Consider the following 21,303-nt stretch of genomic DNA (forward strand, 5'->3'; position numbering starts at 1 on the left):
GCCCTTTTTCCGTGACATTGGAATATCTCAATTGCATCCTCCTCACGTCATCTCTAATTCTCTAAACCCATTGGTGAGAAAACCTGAGTGCACTCCCCTCTGACATTCTCCACCAATGTGAACAATAAAAAGGTACTGCTGAGATTTGAACTCAGGATCTCCTGTTTACTAGACAGGCACTTTAACCAACTAAGCCACAGCACCCATAAAAGTCATATATGTTGCAGATGTGAACACCCACACCTATTTGAATCAAACCAGTCTCATTAATTTAACCCACATCTCTGTGTAGCAAAATCGCATCACAAAAGAGATGTCTTTTACTAATATTGGAAACAATACAGACAACTTCAATTGTCTAGCAACAGGGTTTCTTAAGCTACGTTTCGGGACGCAAAGTGGGCCTGAGCATGTGAGAGGTAGTGTTGCCAAATCCTCACGAAGGAAAGTAGCTATTGGTGGTCCTAAAAGTAGCTAGAAGTCGCTAAATGACATCATCACATAATTTTCATAATTGGCCAAGTGGATGTAATTGTGATTGACGCTGTAGGAGAGAGGAATAACGTCGCGGGAGAGACAAAAAGTGAGTAAAAAACACCCTAAGTATGTTTAGAACTAAAATTGAACTTTCTTCTGTCGATTCTTGTCTTTTTTCTGAATACTCACTAAATATAGTGACAAAGTCGCTAAGTTGGCAACACTGGTGAGAGGTGGGTAGCGAGATATCAGTAATCAATTGTAATCACATACTATTTCTTCTTAATTATGGTCATTCGAGGACAGTACATTTTTCATTTGGGTCTCGAGATGAATAAACTCAAGAACCTCTGACATGGATTCTTAAACTATGATTTGGGACCCAAAGCGGTTATTAACATGTCATAGGTGGGTCACGAGATATGAGTAAACATTCAGAATCATACACTATTTCTTCATAATGTTGTTCGTTCGAGGACACTGCATTTCTCATTTGGCTCTCGAGCTTAAAAATTGTAAAAACGTCTGAAACAGCATAGTAAGTCTTAACTCGTTAAAAAAAAAAAACTTCTAAAATTACATTGCAGTGCTGTGACCCGGATTCGAACCGGGGTTGCTGCGACCACAACGCAGAGTACTAACCACTATACGATCACAGCTGGCTTCAAGAGCTGGCTTTGTAAAGCCTACATAGGCTGTGAAAGTGATGTGCACAAGCTGGCTAAACTCTTTTCATTTTGGTCTCGATAATGAATAAACTGAAGAAACAGTGGAGCTTTACACAGTCGGTAGGTTTTTTCTCATTCGAAAAGTGCCCTTTTTCCGTGACATTGGAATATCTCAATTGCATCCTCCTCACGTCATCTCTAATTCTCTAAACCCATTGGTGAGAAAACCTGAGTGCCCTCCCCTCTGACCTTCTCCACCAATGTGAACAATAAAAAGGTACTGCTGAGATTTGAACTCAGGATCTCCTGTTTACTAGACAGGCACTTTAACCAACTAAGCCACAGCACCCATAAAAGTCATATATGTTGCAGATGTGAACACCCACACCTATTTGAATCAAACCAGTCTCATTAATTTAACCCACATCTCTGTGTAGCAAAATCGCATCACAAAAGAGATGTCTTTTACTAATATTGGAAACAATACAGACAACTTCAATTGTCTAGCAACAGGGTTTCTTAAGCTACGTTTCGGGACGCAAAGTGGGCCTGAGCATGTGAGAGGTAGTGTTGCCAAATCCTCACGAAGGAAAGTAGCTATTGGTGGTCCTAAAAGTAGCTAGAAGTCGCTAAATGACGTCATCACATAATTTTCATAATTGGCCAAGTGGATGTAATTGTGATTGATGCTGTAGGAGAGAGGAATAACGTCGCGGGAGAGACAAAAAGTGAGTAAAAACACCCTAAGTATGTTTAGAACTGAAATTGAACTTTCTTCTGTCGATTCTTGTCTTTTTTCTGAATACTCACTAAATATAGTGACAAAGTCGCTAAGTTGGCAACACTGGTAAGAGGTGGGTAGCGAGATATCAGTAATCAATTGTAATCACATACTATTTCTTCTTAATTATGGTCATTCGAGGACGGTACATTTTTAATTTGGGTCTCGAGATGAATAAACTCAAGAACCTCTGACATGGATTCTTAAACTATGATTTGGGACCCAAAGCGGTTATTAACATGTCATAGGTGGGTCACGAGATATGAGTAAACATTCAGAATCATACACTATTTCTTCATAATGTTGGTCGTTCGAGGACACTGCATTTCTCATTTGGCTCTCGAGCTTAAAAATTGTAAAAACGTCTGAAACAGCATAGTAAGTCTTAACTCGTTAAAAAAAAAAAAACTTCTAAAATTACATTGCAGTGCCGTGACCCGGATTCGAACCGGGGTTGCTGCGACCACAACGCAGAGTACTAACCACTATACGATCACGGCTGGCTTCAAGAGCTGGCTTTGTAAAGCCTACATAGGCTGTGAAAGTGATGTGCACAAGCTGGCTAAACTCTTTTCATTTTGGTCTCGATAATGAATAAACTGAAGAAACAGGAGCTTTACACAGTCGGTAGGTTTTTTCTCATTCGAAAAGTGCCCTTTTTCCGTGACATTGGAATATCTCAATTGCATCCTCCTCACGTCATCTCTAATTCTCTAAACCCATTGGTGAGAAAACCTGAGTGCCCTCCCCTCTGACCTTCTCCACCAATGTGAACAATAAAAAGGTACTGCTGAGATTTGAACTCAGGATCTCCTGTTTACTAGACAGGCACTTTAACCAACTAAGCCACAGCACCCATAAAAGTCATATATGTTGCAGATGTGAACACCCACACCTATTTGAATCAAACCAGTCTCATTAATTTAACCCACATCTCTGTGTAGCAAAATCGCATCACAAAAGAGATGTCTTTTACTAATATTGGAAACAATACAGACAACTTCAATTGTCTAGCAACAGGGTTTCTTAAGCTACGTTTCGGGACGCAAAGTGGGCCTGAGCATGTGAGAGGTAGTGTTGCCAAATCCTCACGAAGGAAAGTAGCTATTGGTGGTCCTAAAAGTAGCTAGAAGTCGCTAAATGACGTCATCACATAATTTTCATAATTGGCCAAGTGGATGTAATTGTGATTGACGCTGTAGGAGAGAGGAATAACGTCGCGGGAGAGACAAAAAGTGAGTAAAAAACACCCTAAGTATGTTTAGAACTAAAATTGAACTTTCTTCTGTCGATTCTTGTCTTTTTTCTGAATACTCACTAAATATAGTGACAAAGTCGCTAAGTTGGCAACACTGGTGAGAGGTGGGTAGCGAGATATCAGTAATCAATTGTAATCACATACTATTTCTTCTTAATTATGGTCATTCGAGGACAGTACATTTTTCATTTGGGTCTCGAGATGAATAAACTCAAGAACCTCTGACATGGATTCTTAAACTATGATTTGGGACCCAAAGCGGTTATTAACATGTCATAGGTGGGTCACGAGATATGAGTAAACATTCAGAATCATACACTATTTCTTCATAATGTTGTTCGTTCGAGGACACTGCATTTTCTCATTTGGCTCTCGAGCTTAAAAATTGTAAAAACGTCTGAAACAGCATAGTAAGTCTTAACTCGTTAAAAAAAAAAACTTCTAAAATTACATTGCAGTGCCGTGACCCGGATTCGAACCGGGGTTGCTGCGACCACAACGCAGAGTACTAACCACTATACGATCACGGCTGGCTTCAAGAGCTGGCTTTGTAAAGCCTACATAGGCTGTGAAAGTGATGTGCACAAGCTGGCTAAACTCTTTTCATTTTGGTCTCGATAATGAATAAACTGAAGAAACAGTGGAGCTTTACACAGTCGGTAGGTTTTTTCTCATTCGAAAAGTGCCCTTTTCCGTGACATTGGAATATCTCAATTGCATCCTCCTCACGTCATCTCTAATTCTCTAAACCCATTGGTGAGAAAACCTGAGTGCCCTCCCCTCTGACCTTCTCCACCAATGTGAACAATATAAAGGTACTGCTGAGATTTGAACTCAGGATCTCCTGTTTACTAGACAGGCACTTTAACCAACTAAGCCACAGCACCCATAAAAGTCATATATGTTGCAGATGTGAACACCCACACCTATTTGAATCAAACCAGTCTCATTAATTTAACCCACATCTCTGTGTAGCAAAATCGCATCACAAAAGAGATGTCTTTTACTAATATTGGAAACAATACAGACAACTTCAATTGTCTAGCAACAGGGTTTCTTAAGCTACGTTTCGGGACGCAAAGTGGGCCTGAGCATGTGAGAGGTAGTGTTGCCAAATCCTCACGAAGGAAAGTAGCTATTGGTGGTCCTAAAAGTAGCTAGAAGTCGCTAAATGACGTCATCACATAATTTTCATAATTGGCCAAGTGGATGTAATTGTGATTGACGCTGTAGGAGAGAGGAATAACGTCGCGGGAGAGACAAAAAGTGAGTAAAAAACACCCTAAGTATGTTTAGAACTAAAATTGAACTTTCTTCTGTCGATTCTTGTCTTTTTTCTGAATACTCACTAAATATAGTGACAAAGTCGCTAAGTTGGCAACACTGGTGAGAGGTGGGTAGCGAGATATCAGTAATCAATTGTAATCACATACTATTTCTTCTTAATTATGGTCATTCGAGGACAGTACATTTTTCATTTGGGTCTCGAGATGAATAAACTCAAGAACCTCTGACATGGATTCTTAAACTATGATTTGGGACCCAAAGCGGTTATTAACATGTCATAGGTGGGTCACGAGATATGAGTAAACATTCAGAATCATACACTATTTCTTCATAATGTTCTTCGTTCGCGGACACTGCATTTCTCATTTGGCTCTCGAGCTTAAAAATTGTAAAAACGTCTGAAACAGCATAGTAAGTCTTAACTCGTTAAAAAAAAAACTTCTAAAATTACATTGCAGTGCCGTGACCCGGATTCGAACCGGGGTTGCTGCGACCACAACGCAGAGTACTAACCACTATACGATCACGGCTGGCTTTGTAAAGCCTACATAGGCTGTGAAAGTGATGTGCACAAGCTGGCTAAACTCTTTTCATTTTGGTCTCGATAATGAATAAACTGAAGAAACAGTGGAGCTTTACACAGTCGGTAGGTTTTTTCTCATTCGAAAAGTGCCCTTTTTCCGTGACATTGGAATATCTCAATTGCATCCTCCTCACGTCATCTCTAATTCTCTAAACCCATTGGTGAGAAAACCTGAGTGCCCTCCCCTCTGACCTTCTCCACCAATGTGAACAATATAAAGGTACTGCTGAGATTTGAACTCAGGATCTCCTGTTTACTAGACAGGCACTTTAACCAACTAAGCCACAGCACCCATAAAAGTCATATATGTTGCAGATGTGAACACCCACACCTATTTGAATCAAACCAGTCTCATTAATTTAACCCACATCTCTGTGTAGCAAAATCGCATCACAAAAGAGATGTCTTTTACTAATATTGGAAACAATACAGACAACTTCAATTGTCTAGCAACAGGGTTTCTTTAAGCTACGTTTCGGACGCAAAGTGGGCCTGAGCATGTGAGAGGTAGTGTTGCCAAATCCTCACGAAGGAAAGTAGCTATTGGTGGTCCTAAAAGTAGCTAGAAGTCGCTAAATGACGTCATCACATAATTTTCATAATTGGCCAAGTGGATGTAATTGTGATTGACGCTGTAGGAGAGAGGAATAACGTCGCGGGAGAGACAAAAAGTGAGTAAAAAACACCCTAAGTATGTTTAGAACTAAAATTGAACTTTCTTCTGTCGATTCTTGTCTTTTTTCTGAATACTCACTAAATATAGTGACAAAGTCGCTAAGTTGGCAACACTGGTGAGAGGTGGGTAGCGAGATATCAGTAATCAATTGTAATCACATACTATTTCTTCTTAATTATGGTCATTCGAGGACAGTACATTTTTCATTTGGGTCTCGAGATGAATAAACTCAAGAACCTCTGACATGGATTCTTAAACTATGATTTGGGACCCAAAGCGGTTATTAACATGTCATAGGTGGGTCACGAGATATGAGTAAACATTCAGAATCATACACTATTTCTTCATAATGTTGTTCGTTCGAGGACACTGCATTTCTCATTTGGCTCTCGAGCTTAAAAATTGTAAAAACGTCTGAAACAGCATAGTAAGTCTTAACTCGTTAAAAAAAAACTTCTAAAATTACATTGCAGTGCCGTGACCCGGATTCGAACCGGGGTTGCTGCGACCACAACGCAGAGTACTAACCACTATACGATCACGGCTGGCTTCAAGAGCTGGCTTTGTAAAGCCTACATAGGCTGTGAAAGTGATGTGCACAAGCTGGCTAAACTCTTTTCATTTTGGTCTCGATAATGAATAAACTGAAGAAACAGTGGAGCTTTACACAGTCGGTAGGTTTTTTCTCATTCGAAAAGTGCCCTTTTTCCGTGACATTGGAATATCTCAATTGCATCCTCCTCACGTCATCTCTAATTCTCTAAACCCATTGGTGAGAAAACCTGAGTGCCCTCCCCTCTGACCTTCTCCACCAATGTGAACAATATAAAGGTACTGCTGAGATTTGAACTCAGGATCTCCTGTTTACTAGACAGGCACTTTAACCAACTAAGCCACAGCACCCATAAAAGTCATATATGTTGCAGATGTGAACACCCACACCTATTTGAATCAAACCAGTCTCATTAATTTAACCCACATCTCTGTGTAGCAAAATCGCATCACAAAAGAGATGTCTTTTACTAATATTGGAAACAATACAGACAACTTCAATTGTCTAGCAACAGGGTTTCTTAAGCTACGTTTCGGGACGCAAAGTGGGCCTGAGCATGTGAGAGGTAGTGTTGCCAAATCCTCACGAAGGAAAGTAGCTATTGGTGGTCCTAAAAGTAGCTAGAAGTCGCTAAATGACGTCATCACATAATTTTCATAATTGGCCAAGTGGATGTAATTGTGATTGACGCTGTAGGAGAGAGGAATAACGTCGCGGGAGAGACAAAAGTGAGTAAAAAACACCCTAAGTATGTTTAGAACTAAAATTGAACTTTCTTCTGTCGATTCTTGTCTTTTTTCTGAATACTCACTAAATATAGTGACAAAGTCGCTAAGTTGGCAACACTGGTGAGAGGTGGGTAGCGAGATATCAGTAATCAATTGTAATCACATACTATTTCTTCTTAATTATGGTCATTCGAGGACAGTACATTTTTCATTTGGGTCTCGAGATGAATAAACTCAAGAACCTCTGACATGGATTCTTAAACTATGATTTGGGACCCAAAGCGGTTATTAACATGTCATAGGTGGGTCACGAGATATGAGTAAACATTCAGAATCATACACTATTTCTTCATAATGTTGTTCGTTCGAGGACACTGCATTTCTCATTTGGCTCTCGAGCTTAAAAATTGTAAAAACGTCTGAAACAGCATAGTAAGTCTTAACTCGTTAAAAAAAAAAACTTCTAAAATTACATTGCAGTGCCGTGACCCGGATTCGAACCGGGGTTGCTGCGACCACAACGCAGAGTACTAACCACTATACGATCACGGCTGGCTTCAAGAGCTGGCTTTGTAAAGCCTACATAGGCTGTGAAAGTGATGTGCACAAGCTGGCTAAACTCTTTTCATTTTGGTCTCGATAATGAATAAACTGAAGAAACAGTGGAGCTTTACACAGTCGGTAGGTTTTTTCTCATTCGAAAAGTGCCCTTTTTCCGTGACATTGGAATATCTCAATTGCATCCTCCTCACGTCATCTCTAATTCTCTAAACCCATTGGTGAGAAAACCTGAGTGCCCTCCCCTCTGACCTTCTCCACCAATGTGAACAATATAAAGGTACTGCTGAGATTTGAACTCAGGATCTCCTGTTTACTAGACAGGCACTTTAACCAACTAAGCCACAGCACCCATAAAAGTCATATATGTTGCAGATGTGAACACCCACACCTATTTGAATCAAACCAGTCTCATTAATTTAACCCACATCTCTGTGTAGCAAAATCGCATCACAAAAGAGATGTCTTTACTAATATTGGAAACAATACAGACAACTTCAATTGTCTAGCAACAGGGTTTCTTAAGCTACGTTTCGGGACGCAAAGTGGGCCTGAGCATGTGAGAGGTAGTGTTGCCAAATCCTCACGAAGGAAAGTAGCTATTGGTGGTCCTAAAAGTAGCTAGAAGTCGCTAAATGACGTCATCACATAATTTTCATAATTGGCCAAGTGGATGTAATTGTGATTGACGCTGTAGGAGAGAGGAATAACGTCGCGGGAGAGACAAAAAGTGAGTAAAAAACACCCTAAGTATGTTTAGAACTAAAATTGAACTTTCTTCTGTCGATTCTTGTCTTTTTTCTGAATACTCACTAAATATAGTGACAAAGTCGCTAAGTTGGCAACACTGGTGAGAGGTGGGTAGCGAGATATCAGTAATCAATTGTAATCACATACTATTTCTTCTTAATTATGGTCATTCGAGGACAGTACATTTTTCATTTGGGTCTCGAGATGAATAAACTCAAGAACCTCTGACATGGATTCTTAAACTATGATTTGGGACCCAAAGCGGTTATTAACATGTCATAGGTGGGTCACGAGATATGAGTAAACATTCAGAATCATACACTATTTCTTCATAATGTTGTTCGTTCGAGGACACTGCATTTCTCATTTGGCTCTCGAGCTTAAAAATTGTAAAAACGTCTGAAACAGCATAGTAAGTCTTAACTCGTTAAAAAAAAAAAAATTCTAAAATTACATTGCAGTGCCGTGACCCGGATTCGAACCGGGGTTGCTGCGACCACAACGCAGAGTACTAACCACTATACGATCACGGCTGGCTTCAAGAGCTGGCTTTGTAAAGCCTACATAGGCTGTGAAAGTGATGTGCACAAGCTGGCTAAACTCTTTTCATTTTGGTCTCGATAATGAATAAACTGAAGAAACAGTGGAGCTTTACACAGTCGGTAGGTTTTTTCTCATTCGAAAAGTGCCCTTTTTCCGTGACATTGGAATATCTCAATTGCATCCTCCTCACGTCATCTCTAATTCTCTAAACCCATTGGTGAGAAAACCTGAGTGCCCTCCCCTCTGACCTTCTCCACCAATGTGAACAATATAAAGGTACTGCTGAGATTTGAACTCAGGATCTCCTGTTTACTAGACAGGCACTTTAACCAACTAAGCCACAGCACCCATAAAAGTCATATATGTTGCAGATGTGAACACCCACACCTATTTGAATCAAACCAGTCTCATTAATTTAACCCACATCTCTGTGTAGCAAAATCGCATCACAAAAGAGATGTCTTTTACTAATATTGGAAACAATACAGACAACTTCAATTGTCTAGCAACAGGGTTTCTTAAGCTACGTTTCGGGACGCAAAGTGGGCCTGAGCATGTGAGAGGTAGTGTTGCCAAATCCTCACGAAGGAAAGTAGCTATTGGTGGTCCTAAAAGTAGCTAGAAGTCGCTAAATGACGTCATCACATAATTTTCATAATTGGCCAAGTGGATGTAAATTGTGATTGACGCTGTAGGAGAGAGGAATAACGTCGCGGGAGAGACAAAAAGTGAGTAAAAAACACCCTAAGTATGTTTAGAACTAAAATTGAACTTTCTTCTGTCGATTCTTGTCTTTTTTCTGAATACTCACTAAATATAGTGACAAAGTCGCTAAGTTGGCAACACTGGTGAGAGGTGGGTAGCGAGATATCAGTAATCAATTGTAATCACATACTATTTCTTCTTAATTATGGTCATTCGAGGACAGTACATTTTTCATTTGGGTCTCGAGATGAATAAACTCAAGAACCTCTGACATGGATTCTTAAACTATGATTTGGGACCCAAAGCGGTTATTAACATGTCATAGGTGGGTCACGAGATATGAGTAAACATTCAGAATCATACACTATTTCTTCATAATGTTGGTCGTTCGAGGACACTGCATTTCTCATTTGGCTCTCGAGCTTAAAAATTGTAAAAACGTCTGAAACAGCATAGTAAGTCTTAACTCGTTAAAAAAACTTCTAAAATTACATTGCAGTGCCGTGACCCGGATTCGAACCGGGGTTGCTGCGACCACAACGCAGAGTACTAACCACTATACGATCACGGCTGGCTTCAAGAGCTGGCTTTGTAAAGCCTACATAGGCTGTGAAAGTGATGTGCACAAGCTGGCTAAACTCTTTTCATTTTGGTCTCGATAATGAATAAACTGAAGAAACAGTGGAGCTTTACACAGTCGGTAGGTTTTTTCTCATTCGAAAAGTGCCCTTTTTCCGTGACATTGGAATATCTCAATTGCATCCTCCTCACGTCATCTCTAATTCTCTAAACCCATTGGTGAGAAAACCTGAGTGCCCTCCCCTCTGACCTTCTCCACCAATGTGAACAATATAAAGGTACTGCTGAGATTTGAACTCAGGATCTCCTGTTTACTAGACAGGCACTTTAACCAACTAAGCCACAGCACCCATAAAAGTCATATATGTTGCAGATGTGAACACCCACACCTATTTGAATCAAACCAGTCTCATTAATTTAACCCACATCTCTGTGTAGCAAAATCGCATCACAAAAGAGATGTCTTTTACTAATATTGGAAACAATACAGACAACTTCAATTGTCTAGCAACAGGGTTTCTTAAGCTACGTTTCGGGACGCAAAGTGGGCCTGAGCATGTGAGAGGTAGTGTTGCCAAATCCTCACGAAGGAAAGTAGCTATTGGTGGTCCTAAAAGTAGCTAGAAGTCGCTAAATGACGTCATCACATAATTTTCATAATTGGCCAAGTGGATGTAATTGTGATTGACGCTGTAGGAGAGAGGAATAACGTCGCGGGAGAGACAAAAAGTGAGTAAAAAACACCCTAAGTATGTTTAGAACTAAAATTGAACTTTCTTCTGTCGATTCTTGTCTTTTTTCTGAATACTCACTAAATATAGTGACAAAGTCGCTAAGTTGGCAACACTGGTGAGAGGTGGGTAGCGAGATATCAGTAATCAATTGTAATCACATACTATTTCTTCTTAATTATGGTCATTCGAGGACAGTACATTTTTCATTTGGGTCTCGAGATGAATAAACTCAAGAACCTCTGACATGGATTCTTAAACTATGATTTGGGACCCAAAGCGGTTATTAACATGTCATAGGTGGGTCACGAGATATGAGTAAACATTCAGAATCATACACTATTTCTTCATAATGTTGTTCGTTCGAGGACACTGCATTTCTCATTTGGCTCTCGAGCTTAAAAATTGTAAAAACGTCTGAAACAGCATAGTAAGTCTTAACTCGTTAAAAAAAAACTTCTAAAATTACATTGCAGTGCCGTGACCCGGATTCGAACCGGGGTTGCTGCGACCACAACGCAGAGTACTAACCACTATACGATCACGGCTGGCTTCAAGAGCTGGCTTTGTAAAGCCTACATAGGCTGTGAAAGTGATGTGCACAAGCTGGCTAAACTCTTTTCATTTTGGTCTCGATAATGAATAAACTGAAGAAACAGTGGAGCTTTACACAGTCGGTAGGTTTTTTCTCATTCGAAAAGTGCCCTTTTTCCGTGACATTGGAATATCTCAATTGCATCCTCCTCACGTCATCTCTAATTCTCTAAACCCATTGGTGAGAAAACCTGAGTGCCCTCCCCTCTGACCTTCTCCACCAATGTGAACAATATAAAGGTACTGCTGAGATTTGAACTCAGGATCTCCTGTTTACTAGACAGGCACTTTAACCAACTAAGCCACAGCACCCATAAAAGTCATATATGTTGCAGATGTGAACACCCACACCTATTTGAATCAAACCAGTCTCATTAATTTAACCCACATCTCTGTGTAGCAAAATCGCATCACAAAAGAGATGTCTTTTACTAATATTGGAAACAATACAGACAACTTCAATTGTCTAGCAACAGGGTTTCTTAAGCTACGTTTCGGGACGCAAAGTGGGCCTGAGCATGTGAGAGGTAGTGTTGCCAAATCCTCACGAAGGAAAGTAGCTATTGGTGGTCCTAAAAGTAGCTAGAAGTCGCTAAATGACGTCATCACATAATTTTCATAATTGGCCAAGTGGATGTAATTGTGATTGACGCTGTAGGAGAGAGGAATAACGTCGCGGGAGAGACAAAAAGTGAGTAAAAAACACCCTAAGTATGTTTAGAACTAAAATTGAACTTTCTTCTGTCGATTCTTGTCTTTTTTCTGAATACTCACTAAATATAGTGACAAAGTCGCTAAGTTGGCAACACTGGTGAGAGGTGGGTAGCGAGATATCAGTAATCAATTGTAATCACATACTATTTCTTCTTAATTATGGTCATTCGAGGACAGTACATTTTTCATTTGGGTCTCGAGATGAATAAACTCAAGAACCTCTGACATGGATTCTTAAACTATGATTTGGGACCCAAAGCGGTTATTAACATGTCATAGGTGGGTCACGAGATATGAGTAAACATTCAGAATCATACACTATTTCTTCATAATGTTGTTCGTTCGAGGACACTGCATTTCTCATTTGGCTCTCGAGCTTAAAAATTGTAAAAACGTCTGAAACAGCATAGTAAGTCTTAACTCGTTAAAAAAAAAAAACTTCTAAAATTACATTGCAGTGCCGTGACCCGGATTCGAACCGGGGTTGCTGCGACCACAACGCAGAGTACTAACCACTATACGATCACGGCTGGCTTCAAGAGCTGGCTTTGTAAAGCCTACATAGGCTGTGAAAGTGATGTGCACAAGCTGGCTAAACTCTTTTCATTTTGGTCTCGATAATGAATAAACTGAAGAAACAGTGGAGCTTTACACAGTCGGTAGGTTTTTTCTCATTCGAAAAGTGCCCTTTTTCCGTGACATTGGAATATCTCAATTGCATCCTCCTCACGTCATCTCTAATTCTCTAAACCCATTGGTGAGAAAACCTGAGTGCCCTCCCCTCTGACCTTCTCCACCAATGTGAACAATATAAAGGTACTGCTGAGATTTGAACTCAGGATCTCCTGTTTACTAGACAGGCACTTTAACCAACTAAGCCACAGCACCCATAAAAGTCATATATGTTGCAGATGTGAACACCCACACCTATTTGAATCAAACCAGTCTCATTAATTTAACCCACATCTCTGTGTAGCAAAATCGCATCACAAAAGAGATGTCTTTTACTAATATTGGAAACAATACAGACAACTTCAATTGTCTAGCAACAGGGTTTCTTAAGCTACGTTTCGGGACGCAAAGTGGGCCTGAGCATGTGAGAGGTAGTGTTGCCAAATCCTCACGAAGGAAAGTAGCTATTGGTGGTCCTAAAAGTAGCTAGAAGTCGCTAAATGACGTCATCACATAATTTTCATAATTGGCCAAGTGGATGTAATTGTGATTGACGCTGTAGGAGAGAGGAATAACGTCGCGGGAGAGACAAAAAGTGAGTAAAAAACACCCTAAGTATGTTTAGAACTAAAATTGAACTTTCTTCTGTCGATTCTTGTCTTTTTTCTGAATACTCACTAAATATAGTGACAAAGTCGCTAAGTTGGCAACACTGGTGAGAGGTGGGTAGCGAGATATCAGTAATCAATTGTAATCACATACTATTTCTTCTTAATTATGGTCATTCGAGGACAGTACATTTTTCATTTGGGTCTCGAGATGAATAAACTCAAGAACCTCTGACATGGATTCTTAAACTATGATTTGGGACCCAAAGCGGTTATTAACATGTCATAGGTGGGTCACGAGATATGAGTAAACATTCAGAATCATACACTATTTCTTCATAATGTTGTTCGTTCGAGGACACTGCATTTCTCATTTGGCTCTCGAGCTTAAAAATTGTAAAAACGTCTGAAACAGCATAGTAAGTCTTAACTCGTTAAAAAAAAACTTCTAAAATTACATTGCAGTGCCGTGACCCGGATTCGAACCGGGGTTGCTGCGACCACAACGCAGAGTACTAACCACTATACGATCACGGCTGGCTTCAAGAGCTGGCTTTGTAAAGCCTACATAGGCTGTGAAAGTGATGTGCACAAGCTGGCTAAACTCTTTTCATTTTGGTCTCGATAATGAATAAACTGAAGAAACAGTGGAGCTTTACACAGTCGGTAGGTTTTTTCTCATTCGAAAAGTGCCCTTTTTCCGTGACATTGGAATATCTCAATTGCATCCTCCTCACGTCATCTCTAATTCTCTAAACCCATTGGTGAGAAAACCTGAGTGCCCTCCCCTCTGACCTTCTCCACCAATGTGAACAATATAAAGGTACTGCTGAGATTTGAACTCAGGATCTCCTGTTTACTAGACAGGCACTTTAACCAACTAAGCCACAGCACCCATAAAAGTCATATATGTTGCAGATGTGAACACCCACACCTATTTGAATCAAACCAGTCTCATTAATTTAACCCACATCTCTGTGTAGCAAAATCGCATCACAAAAGAGATGTCTTTTACTAATATTGGAAACAATACAGACAACTTCAATTGTCTAGCAACAGGGTTTCTTAAGCTACGTTTCGGGACGCAAAGTGGGCCTGAGCATGTGAGAGGTAGTGTTGCCAAATCCTCACGAAGGAAAGTAGCTATTGGTGGTCCTAAAAGTAGCTAGAAGTCGCTAAATGACGTCATCACATAATTTTCATAATTGGCCAAGTGGATGTAATTGTGATTGACGCTGTAGGAGAGAGGAATAACGTCGCGGGAGAGACAAAAAGTGAGTAAAAAACACCCTAAGTATGTTTAGAACTAAAATTGAACTTTCTTCTGTCGATTCTTGTCTTTTTTCTGAATACTCACTAAATATAGTGACAAAGTCGCTAAGTTGGCAACACTGGTGAGAGGTGGGTAGCGAGATATCAGTAATCAATTGTAATCACATACTATTTCTTCTTAATTATGGTCATTCGAGGACAGTACATTTTTCATTTGGGTCTCGAGATGAATAAACTCAAGAACCTCTGACATGGATTCTTAAACTATGATTTGGGACCCAAAGCGGTTATTAACATGTCATAGGTGGGTCACGAGATATGAGTAAACATTCAGAATCATACACTATTTCTTCATAATGTTGTTCGTTCGAGGACACTGCATTTCTCATTTGGCTCTCGAGCTTAAAAATTGTAAAAACGTCTGAAACAGCATAGTAAGTCTTAACTCGTTAAAAAAAAAAAAAAAAAACTTCTAAAATTACATTGCAGTGCCGTGACCCGGATTCGAACCGGGGTTGCTGCGACCACAACGCAGAGTACTAACCACTATACGATCACGGCTGGCTTCAAGAGCTGGCTTTGTAAAGCCTACATAGGCTGTGAAAGTGATGTGCACAAGCTGGCTAAACTCTTTTCATTTTGGTCTCGATAATGAATAAACTGAAGAAACAGTGGAGCTTTACACAGTCGGTAGGTTTTTTCTCATTCGAAAAGTGCCCTTTTTCCGTGACATTGGAATATCTCAATTGCATCCTCCTCACGTCATCTCTAATTCTCTAAACCCATTGGTGAGAAAACCTGAGTGCCCTCCCCTCTGACCTTCTCCACCAATGTGTGAACAATAAAAGGTACTGCTGAGATTTGAACTCAGGATCTCCTGTTTACTAGACAGGCACTTTAACCAACTAAGCCACAGCACCCATAAAAGTCATATATGTTGCAGATGTGAACACCCACACCTATTTGAATCAAACCAGTCTCATTAATTTAACCCACATCTCTGTGTAGCAAAATCGCATCACAAAAGAGATGTCTTTTACTAATATTGGAAACAATACAGACAACTTCAATTGTCTAGCAACAGGGTTTCTTAAGCTACGTTTCGGGACGCAAAGTGGGCCTGAGCATGTGAGAGGTAGTGTTGCCAAATCCTCACGAAGGAAAGTAGCTATTGGTGGTCCTAAAAGTAGCTAGAAGTCGCTAAATGACGTCATCACATAATTTTCATAATTGGCCAAGTGGATGTAATTGTGATTGACGCTGTAGGAGAGAGGAATAACGTCGCGGGAGAGACAAAAAGTGAGTAAAAAACACCCTAAGTATGTTTAGAACTAAAATTGAACTTTCTTCTGTCGATTCTTGTCTTTTTTCTGAATACTCACTAAATATAGTGACAAAGTCGCTAAGTTGGCAACACTGGTGAGAGGTGGGTAGCGAGATATCAGTAATCAATTGTAATCACATACTATTTCTTCTTAATTATGGTCATTCGAGGACAGTACATTTTTCATTTGGGTCTCGAGATGAATAAACTCAAGAACCTCTGACATGGATTCTTAAACTATGATTTGGGACCCAAAGCGGTTATTAACATGTCATAGGTGGGTCACGAGATATGAGTAAACATTCAGAATCATACACTATTTCTTCATAATGTTGTTCGTTCGAGGACACTGCATTTCTCATTTGGCTCTCGAGCTTAAAAATTGTAAAAACGTCTGAAACAGCATAGTAAGTCTTAACTCGTTAAAAAAAAACTTCTAAAATTACATTGCAGTGCCGTGACCCGGATTCGAACCGGGGTTGCTGCGACCACAACGCAGAGTACTAACCACTATACGATCACGGCTGGCTTTGTAAAGCCTACATAGGCTGTGAAAGTGATGTGCACAAGCTGGCTAAACTCTTTTCATTTTGGTCTCGATAATGAATAAACTGAAGAAACAGTGGAGCTTTACACAGTCGGTAGGTTTTTTTCTCATTCGAAAAGTGCCCTTTTTCCGTGACATTGGAATATCTCAATTGCATCCTCCTCACGTCATCTCTAATTCTCTAAACCCATTGGTGAGAAAACCTGAGTGCCCTCCCCTCTGACCTTCTCCACCAATGTGAACAATAAAAGGTACTGCTGAGATTTGAACTCAGGATCTCCTGTTTACTAGACAGGCACTTTAACCAACTAAGCCACAGCACCCATAAAAGTCATATATGTTGCAGATGTGAACACCCACACCTATTTGAATCAAACCAGTCTCATTAATTTAACCCACATCTCTGTGTAGCAAAATCGCATCACAAAAGAGATGTCTTTTACTAATATTGGAAACAATACAGACAACTTCAATTGTCTAGCAACAGGGTTTCTTAAGCTACGTTTCGGGACGCAAAGTGGGCCTGAGCATGTGAGAGGTAGTGTTGCCAAATCCTCACGAAGGAAAGTAGCTATTGGTGGTCCTAAAAGTAGCTAGAAGTCGCTAAATGACGTCATCACATAATTTTCATAATTGGCCAAGTGGATGTAATTGTGATTGACGCTGTAGGAGAGAGGAATAACGTCGCGGGAGAGACAAAAAGTGAGTAAAAAACACCCTAAGTATGTTTAGAACTAAAATTGAACTTTCTTCTGTCGATTCTTGTCTTTTTTCTGAATACTCACTAAATATAGTGACAAAGTCGCTAAGTTGGCAACACTGGTGAGAGGTGGGTAGCGAGATATCAGTAATCAATTGTAATCACATACTATTTCTTCTTAATTATGGTCATTCGAGGACAGTACATTTTTCATTTGGGTCTCGAGATGAATAAACTCAAGAACCTCTGACATGGATTCTTAAACTATGATTTGGGACCCAAAGCGGTTATTAACATGTCATAGGTGGGTCACGAGATATGAGTAAACATTCAGAATCATACACTATTTCTTCATAATGTTGGTCGTTCGAGGACACTGCATTTCTCATTTGGCTCTCGAGCTTAAAAATTGTAAAAACGTCTGAAACAGCATAGTAAGTCTTAACTCGTTAAAAAAAAAAAAACTTCTAAAATTACATTGCAGTGCCGTGACCCGGATTCGAACCGGGGTTGCTGCGACCACAACGCAGAGTACTAACCACTATACGATCACGGCTGGCTTCAAGAGCTGGCTTTGTAAAGCCTACATAGGCTGTGAAAGTGATGTGCACAAGCTGGCTAAACTCTTTTCATTTTGGTCTCGATAATGAATAAACTGAAGAAACAGTGGAGCTTTACACAGTCGGTAGGTTTTTTCTCATTCGAAAAGTACCCTTTTTCGTGACATTGGAATATCTCAATTGCATCCTCCTCACGTCATCTCTAATTCTCTAAACCCATTGGTGAGAAAACCTGAGTGCCCTCCCCTCTGACCTTCTCCACCAATGTGAACAATAAAAAGGTACTGCTGAGATTTGAACTCAGGATCTCCTGTTTACTAGACAGGCACTTTAACCAACTAAGCCACAGCACCCATAAAAGTCATATATGTTGCAGATGTGAACACCCACACCTATTTGAATCAAACCAGTCTCATTAATTTAACCCACATCTCTGTGTAGCAAAATCGCATCACAAAAGAGATGTCTTTTACTAATATTGGAAACAATACAGACAACTTCAATTGTCTAGCAACAGGGTTTCTTAAGCTACGTTTCGGGACGCAAAGTGGGCCTGAGCATGTGAGAGGTAGTGTTGCCAAATCCTCACGAAGGAAAGTAGCTATTGGTGGTCCTAAAAGTAGCTAGAAGTCGCTAAATGACGTCATCACATAATTTTCATAATTGGCCAAGTGGATGTAATTGTGATTGACGCTGTAGGAGAGAGGAATAACGTCGCGGGAGAGACAAAAAGTGAGTAAAAACACCCTAAGTATGTTTAGAACTAAAATTGAACTTTCTTCTGTCGATTCTTGTCTTTTTTCTGAATACTCACTAAATATAGTGACAAAGTCGCTAAGTTGGCAACACTGGTGAGAGGTGGGTAGCGAGATATCAGTAATCAATTGTAATCACATACTATTTCTTCTTAATTATGGTCATTCGAGGACAGTACATTTTTCATTTGGGTCTCGAGATGAATAAACTCAAGAACCTCTGACATGGATTCTTAAACTATGATTTGGGACCCAAAGCGGTTATTAACATGTCATAGGTGGGTCACGAGATATGAGTAAACATTCAGAATCATACACTATTTCTTCATAATGTTGGTCGTTCGAGGACACTGCATTTCTCATTTGGCTCTCGAGCTTAAAAATTGTAAAAACGTCTGAAACAGCATAGTAAGTCTTAACTCGTTAAAAAAAAAACCTTCTAAAATTACATTGCAGTGCCGTGACCCGGATTCGAACCGGGGTTGCTGCGACCACAACGCAGAGTACTAACCACTATACGATCACGGCTGGCTTCAAGAGCTGGCTTTGTAAAGCCTACATAGGCTGTGAAAGTGATGTGCACAAGCTGGCTAAACTCTTTTCATTTTGGTCTCGATAATGAATAAACTGAAGAAACAGTGGAGCTTTACACAGTCGGTAGGTTTTTTCTCATTCGAAAAGTGCCCTTTTTCCGTGACATTGGAATATCTCAATTGCATCCTCCTCACGTCATCTCTAATTCTCTAAACCCATTGGTGAGAAAACCTGAGTGCCCTCCCCTCTGACCTTCTCCACCAATGTGAACAATAAAAGGTACTGCTGAGATTTGAACTCAGGATCTCCTGTTTACTAGACAGGCACTTTAACCAACTAAGCCACAGCACCCATAAAAGTCATATATGTTGCAGATGTGAACACCCACACCTATTTGAATCAAACCAGTCTCATTAATTTAACCCACATCTCTGTGTAGCAAAATCGCATCACAAAAGAGATGTCTTTTACTAATATTGGAAACAATACAGACAACTTCAATTGTCTAGCAACAGGGTTTCTTAAGCTACGTTTCGGGACGCAAAGTGGGCCTGAGCATGTGAGAGGTAGTGTTGCCAAATCCTCACGAAGGAAAGTAGCTATTGGTGGTCCTAAAAGTAGCTAGAAGTCGCTAAATGACGTCATCACATAATTTTCATAATTGGCCAAGTGGATGTAATTGTGATTGACGCTGTAGGAGAGAGGAATAACGTCGCGGGAGAGACAAAAAGTGAGTAAAAAACACCCTAAGTATGTTTAGAACTAAAATTGAACTTTCTTCTGTCGATTCTTGTCTTTTTTCTGAATACTCACTAAATATAGTGACAAAGTCGCTAAGTTGGCAACACTGGTGAGAGGTGGGTAGCGAGATATCAGTAATCAATTGTAATCACATACTATTTCTTCTTAATTATGGTCATTCGAGGACAGTACATTTTCATTTGGGTCTCGAGATGAATAAACTCAAGAACCTCTGACATGGATTCTTAAACTATGATTTGGGACCCAAAGCGGTTATTAACATGTCATAGGTGGGTCACGAGATATGAGTAAACATTCAGAATCATACACTATTTCTTCATAATGTTGGTCGTTCGAGGACACTGCATTTCTCATTTGGCTCTCGAGCTTAAAAATTGTAAAAACGTCTGAAACAGCATAGTAAGTCTTAACTCGTTAAAAAAAAACTTCTAAAATTACATTGCAGTGCCGTGACCCGGATTCGAACCAGGGTTGCTGCGACCACAACGCAGAGTACTAACCACTATACGATCACGCTGGCTTCAAGAGCTGGCTTTGTAAAGCCTACATAGGCTGTGAAAGTGATGTGCACAAGCTGGCTAAACTCTTTTCATTTTGGTCTCGATAATGAATAAACTGAAGAAACAGTGGAGCTTTACACAGTCGGTAGGTTTTTCTCATTCGAAAAGTGCCCTTTTCCGTGACATTGGAATATCTCAATTGCATCCTCCTCACGTCATCTCTAATTCTCTAAACCCATTGGTGAGAAAACCTGAGTGCCCTCCCCTCTGACCTTCTCCACCAATGTGAACAATAAAAAGGTACTGCTGAGATTTGAACTCAGGATCTCCTGTTTACTAGACAGGCACTTTAACCAACTAAGCCACAGCACCCATAAAAGTCATATATGTTGCAGATGTGAACACCCACACCTATTTGAATCAAACCAGTCTCATTAATTTAACCCACATCTCTGTGTAGCAAAATCGCATCACAAAAGAGATGTCTTTTACTAATATTGGAAACAATACAGACAACTTCAATTGTCTAGCAACAGGGTTTCTTAAGCTACGTTTCGGGACGCAAAGTGGGCCTGAGCATGTGAGAGGTAGTGTTGCCAAATCCTCACGAAGGAAAGTAGCTATTGGTGGTCCTAAAAGTAGCTAGAAGTCGCTAAATGACGTCATCACATAATTTTCATAATTGGCCAAGTGGATGTAATTGTGATTGACGCTGTAGGAGAGGAATAACGTCGCGGGAGAGACAAAAAGTGAGTAAAAAACACCCTAAGTATGTTTAGAACTAAAATTGAACTTTCTTCTGTCGATTCTTGTCTTTTTTCTGAATACTCACTAAATATAGTGACAAAGTCGCTAAGTTGGCAACACTGGTGAGAGGTGGGTAG

At 40.0% G+C, this 21,303-nt stretch overlaps 32 non-coding genes across 32 annotated transcripts; all 32 read right to left on the reverse strand.

The window, feature by feature from the left end:
* Nucleotides 1–130: 130 nt before the first annotated feature.
* On the reverse strand, nucleotides 131–204 carry trnat-agu (transfer RNA threonine (anticodon AGU)). The gene has a single exon. It is a non-coding gene; the product is annotated as a tRNA-Thr (tRNA).
* An 860-nt stretch (nucleotides 205–1,064) lies between these two features.
* Nucleotides 1,065–1,136, reverse strand: trnah-gug (transfer RNA histidin (anticodon GUG)). Its single transcript has one exon. It is a non-coding gene; the product is annotated as a tRNA-His (tRNA).
* A 284-nt stretch (nucleotides 1,137–1,420) lies between these two features.
* trnat-agu (transfer RNA threonine (anticodon AGU)) lies at nucleotides 1,421–1,494 on the reverse strand. Its single transcript has one exon. It is a non-coding gene; the product is annotated as a tRNA-Thr (tRNA).
* An 860-nt stretch (nucleotides 1,495–2,354) lies between these two features.
* trnah-gug (transfer RNA histidin (anticodon GUG)) lies at nucleotides 2,355–2,426 on the reverse strand. The gene has a single exon. It is a non-coding gene; the product is annotated as a tRNA-His (tRNA).
* Nucleotides 2,427–2,708: 282 nt separating this feature from the next.
* trnat-agu (transfer RNA threonine (anticodon AGU)) lies at nucleotides 2,709–2,782 on the reverse strand. The gene has a single exon. It is a non-coding gene; the product is annotated as a tRNA-Thr (tRNA).
* An 860-nt stretch (nucleotides 2,783–3,642) lies between these two features.
* Nucleotides 3,643–3,714, reverse strand: trnah-gug (transfer RNA histidin (anticodon GUG)). Its single transcript has one exon. It is a non-coding gene; the product is annotated as a tRNA-His (tRNA).
* Nucleotides 3,715–3,997: 283 nt separating this feature from the next.
* Nucleotides 3,998–4,071, reverse strand: trnat-agu (transfer RNA threonine (anticodon AGU)). Its single transcript has one exon. It is a non-coding gene; the product is annotated as a tRNA-Thr (tRNA).
* An 858-nt stretch (nucleotides 4,072–4,929) lies between these two features.
* On the reverse strand, nucleotides 4,930–5,001 carry trnah-gug (transfer RNA histidin (anticodon GUG)). The gene has a single exon. It is a non-coding gene; the product is annotated as a tRNA-His (tRNA).
* Nucleotides 5,002–5,272: 271 nt separating this feature from the next.
* On the reverse strand, nucleotides 5,273–5,346 carry trnat-agu (transfer RNA threonine (anticodon AGU)). The gene has a single exon. It is a non-coding gene; the product is annotated as a tRNA-Thr (tRNA).
* Nucleotides 5,347–6,203: 857 nt separating this feature from the next.
* trnah-gug (transfer RNA histidin (anticodon GUG)) lies at nucleotides 6,204–6,275 on the reverse strand. Its single transcript has one exon. It is a non-coding gene; the product is annotated as a tRNA-His (tRNA).
* A 284-nt stretch (nucleotides 6,276–6,559) lies between these two features.
* On the reverse strand, nucleotides 6,560–6,633 carry trnat-agu (transfer RNA threonine (anticodon AGU)). The gene has a single exon. It is a non-coding gene; the product is annotated as a tRNA-Thr (tRNA).
* Nucleotides 6,634–7,491: 858 nt separating this feature from the next.
* Nucleotides 7,492–7,563, reverse strand: trnah-gug (transfer RNA histidin (anticodon GUG)). Its single transcript has one exon. It is a non-coding gene; the product is annotated as a tRNA-His (tRNA).
* A 284-nt stretch (nucleotides 7,564–7,847) lies between these two features.
* On the reverse strand, nucleotides 7,848–7,921 carry trnat-agu (transfer RNA threonine (anticodon AGU)). The gene has a single exon. It is a non-coding gene; the product is annotated as a tRNA-Thr (tRNA).
* An 859-nt stretch (nucleotides 7,922–8,780) lies between these two features.
* On the reverse strand, nucleotides 8,781–8,852 carry trnah-gug (transfer RNA histidin (anticodon GUG)). The gene has a single exon. It is a non-coding gene; the product is annotated as a tRNA-His (tRNA).
* Nucleotides 8,853–9,136: 284 nt separating this feature from the next.
* On the reverse strand, nucleotides 9,137–9,210 carry trnat-agu (transfer RNA threonine (anticodon AGU)). Its single transcript has one exon. It is a non-coding gene; the product is annotated as a tRNA-Thr (tRNA).
* Nucleotides 9,211–10,066: 856 nt separating this feature from the next.
* On the reverse strand, nucleotides 10,067–10,138 carry trnah-gug (transfer RNA histidin (anticodon GUG)). Its single transcript has one exon. It is a non-coding gene; the product is annotated as a tRNA-His (tRNA).
* Nucleotides 10,139–10,422: 284 nt separating this feature from the next.
* On the reverse strand, nucleotides 10,423–10,496 carry trnat-agu (transfer RNA threonine (anticodon AGU)). The gene has a single exon. It is a non-coding gene; the product is annotated as a tRNA-Thr (tRNA).
* Nucleotides 10,497–11,353: 857 nt separating this feature from the next.
* trnah-gug (transfer RNA histidin (anticodon GUG)) lies at nucleotides 11,354–11,425 on the reverse strand. Its single transcript has one exon. It is a non-coding gene; the product is annotated as a tRNA-His (tRNA).
* A 284-nt stretch (nucleotides 11,426–11,709) lies between these two features.
* On the reverse strand, nucleotides 11,710–11,783 carry trnat-agu (transfer RNA threonine (anticodon AGU)). The gene has a single exon. It is a non-coding gene; the product is annotated as a tRNA-Thr (tRNA).
* Nucleotides 11,784–12,643: 860 nt separating this feature from the next.
* Nucleotides 12,644–12,715, reverse strand: trnah-gug (transfer RNA histidin (anticodon GUG)). The gene has a single exon. It is a non-coding gene; the product is annotated as a tRNA-His (tRNA).
* A 284-nt stretch (nucleotides 12,716–12,999) lies between these two features.
* trnat-agu (transfer RNA threonine (anticodon AGU)) lies at nucleotides 13,000–13,073 on the reverse strand. Its single transcript has one exon. It is a non-coding gene; the product is annotated as a tRNA-Thr (tRNA).
* An 857-nt stretch (nucleotides 13,074–13,930) lies between these two features.
* trnah-gug (transfer RNA histidin (anticodon GUG)) lies at nucleotides 13,931–14,002 on the reverse strand. Its single transcript has one exon. It is a non-coding gene; the product is annotated as a tRNA-His (tRNA).
* A 284-nt stretch (nucleotides 14,003–14,286) lies between these two features.
* On the reverse strand, nucleotides 14,287–14,360 carry trnat-agu (transfer RNA threonine (anticodon AGU)). The gene has a single exon. It is a non-coding gene; the product is annotated as a tRNA-Thr (tRNA).
* An 866-nt stretch (nucleotides 14,361–15,226) lies between these two features.
* trnah-gug (transfer RNA histidin (anticodon GUG)) lies at nucleotides 15,227–15,298 on the reverse strand. Its single transcript has one exon. It is a non-coding gene; the product is annotated as a tRNA-His (tRNA).
* A 285-nt stretch (nucleotides 15,299–15,583) lies between these two features.
* Nucleotides 15,584–15,657, reverse strand: trnat-agu (transfer RNA threonine (anticodon AGU)). Its single transcript has one exon. It is a non-coding gene; the product is annotated as a tRNA-Thr (tRNA).
* Nucleotides 15,658–16,514: 857 nt separating this feature from the next.
* Nucleotides 16,515–16,586, reverse strand: trnah-gug (transfer RNA histidin (anticodon GUG)). Its single transcript has one exon. It is a non-coding gene; the product is annotated as a tRNA-His (tRNA).
* Nucleotides 16,587–16,857: 271 nt separating this feature from the next.
* Nucleotides 16,858–16,931, reverse strand: trnat-agu (transfer RNA threonine (anticodon AGU)). The gene has a single exon. It is a non-coding gene; the product is annotated as a tRNA-Thr (tRNA).
* An 861-nt stretch (nucleotides 16,932–17,792) lies between these two features.
* On the reverse strand, nucleotides 17,793–17,864 carry trnah-gug (transfer RNA histidin (anticodon GUG)). Its single transcript has one exon. It is a non-coding gene; the product is annotated as a tRNA-His (tRNA).
* Nucleotides 17,865–18,147: 283 nt separating this feature from the next.
* On the reverse strand, nucleotides 18,148–18,221 carry trnat-agu (transfer RNA threonine (anticodon AGU)). Its single transcript has one exon. It is a non-coding gene; the product is annotated as a tRNA-Thr (tRNA).
* An 858-nt stretch (nucleotides 18,222–19,079) lies between these two features.
* On the reverse strand, nucleotides 19,080–19,151 carry trnah-gug (transfer RNA histidin (anticodon GUG)). Its single transcript has one exon. It is a non-coding gene; the product is annotated as a tRNA-His (tRNA).
* A 283-nt stretch (nucleotides 19,152–19,434) lies between these two features.
* trnat-agu (transfer RNA threonine (anticodon AGU)) lies at nucleotides 19,435–19,508 on the reverse strand. Its single transcript has one exon. It is a non-coding gene; the product is annotated as a tRNA-Thr (tRNA).
* A 1,209-nt stretch (nucleotides 19,509–20,717) lies between these two features.
* trnat-agu (transfer RNA threonine (anticodon AGU)) lies at nucleotides 20,718–20,791 on the reverse strand. The gene has a single exon. It is a non-coding gene; the product is annotated as a tRNA-Thr (tRNA).
* Nucleotides 20,792–21,303: the final 512 nt, after the last annotated feature.

The sequence above is a fragment of the Oncorhynchus keta genome, chromosome 27 (assembly GCF_023373465.1).
Source record: "Oncorhynchus keta strain PuntledgeMale-10-30-2019 chromosome 27, Oket_V2, whole genome shotgun sequence".
Taxonomy (NCBI): domain Eukaryota; kingdom Metazoa; phylum Chordata; class Actinopteri; order Salmoniformes; family Salmonidae; genus Oncorhynchus; species Oncorhynchus keta.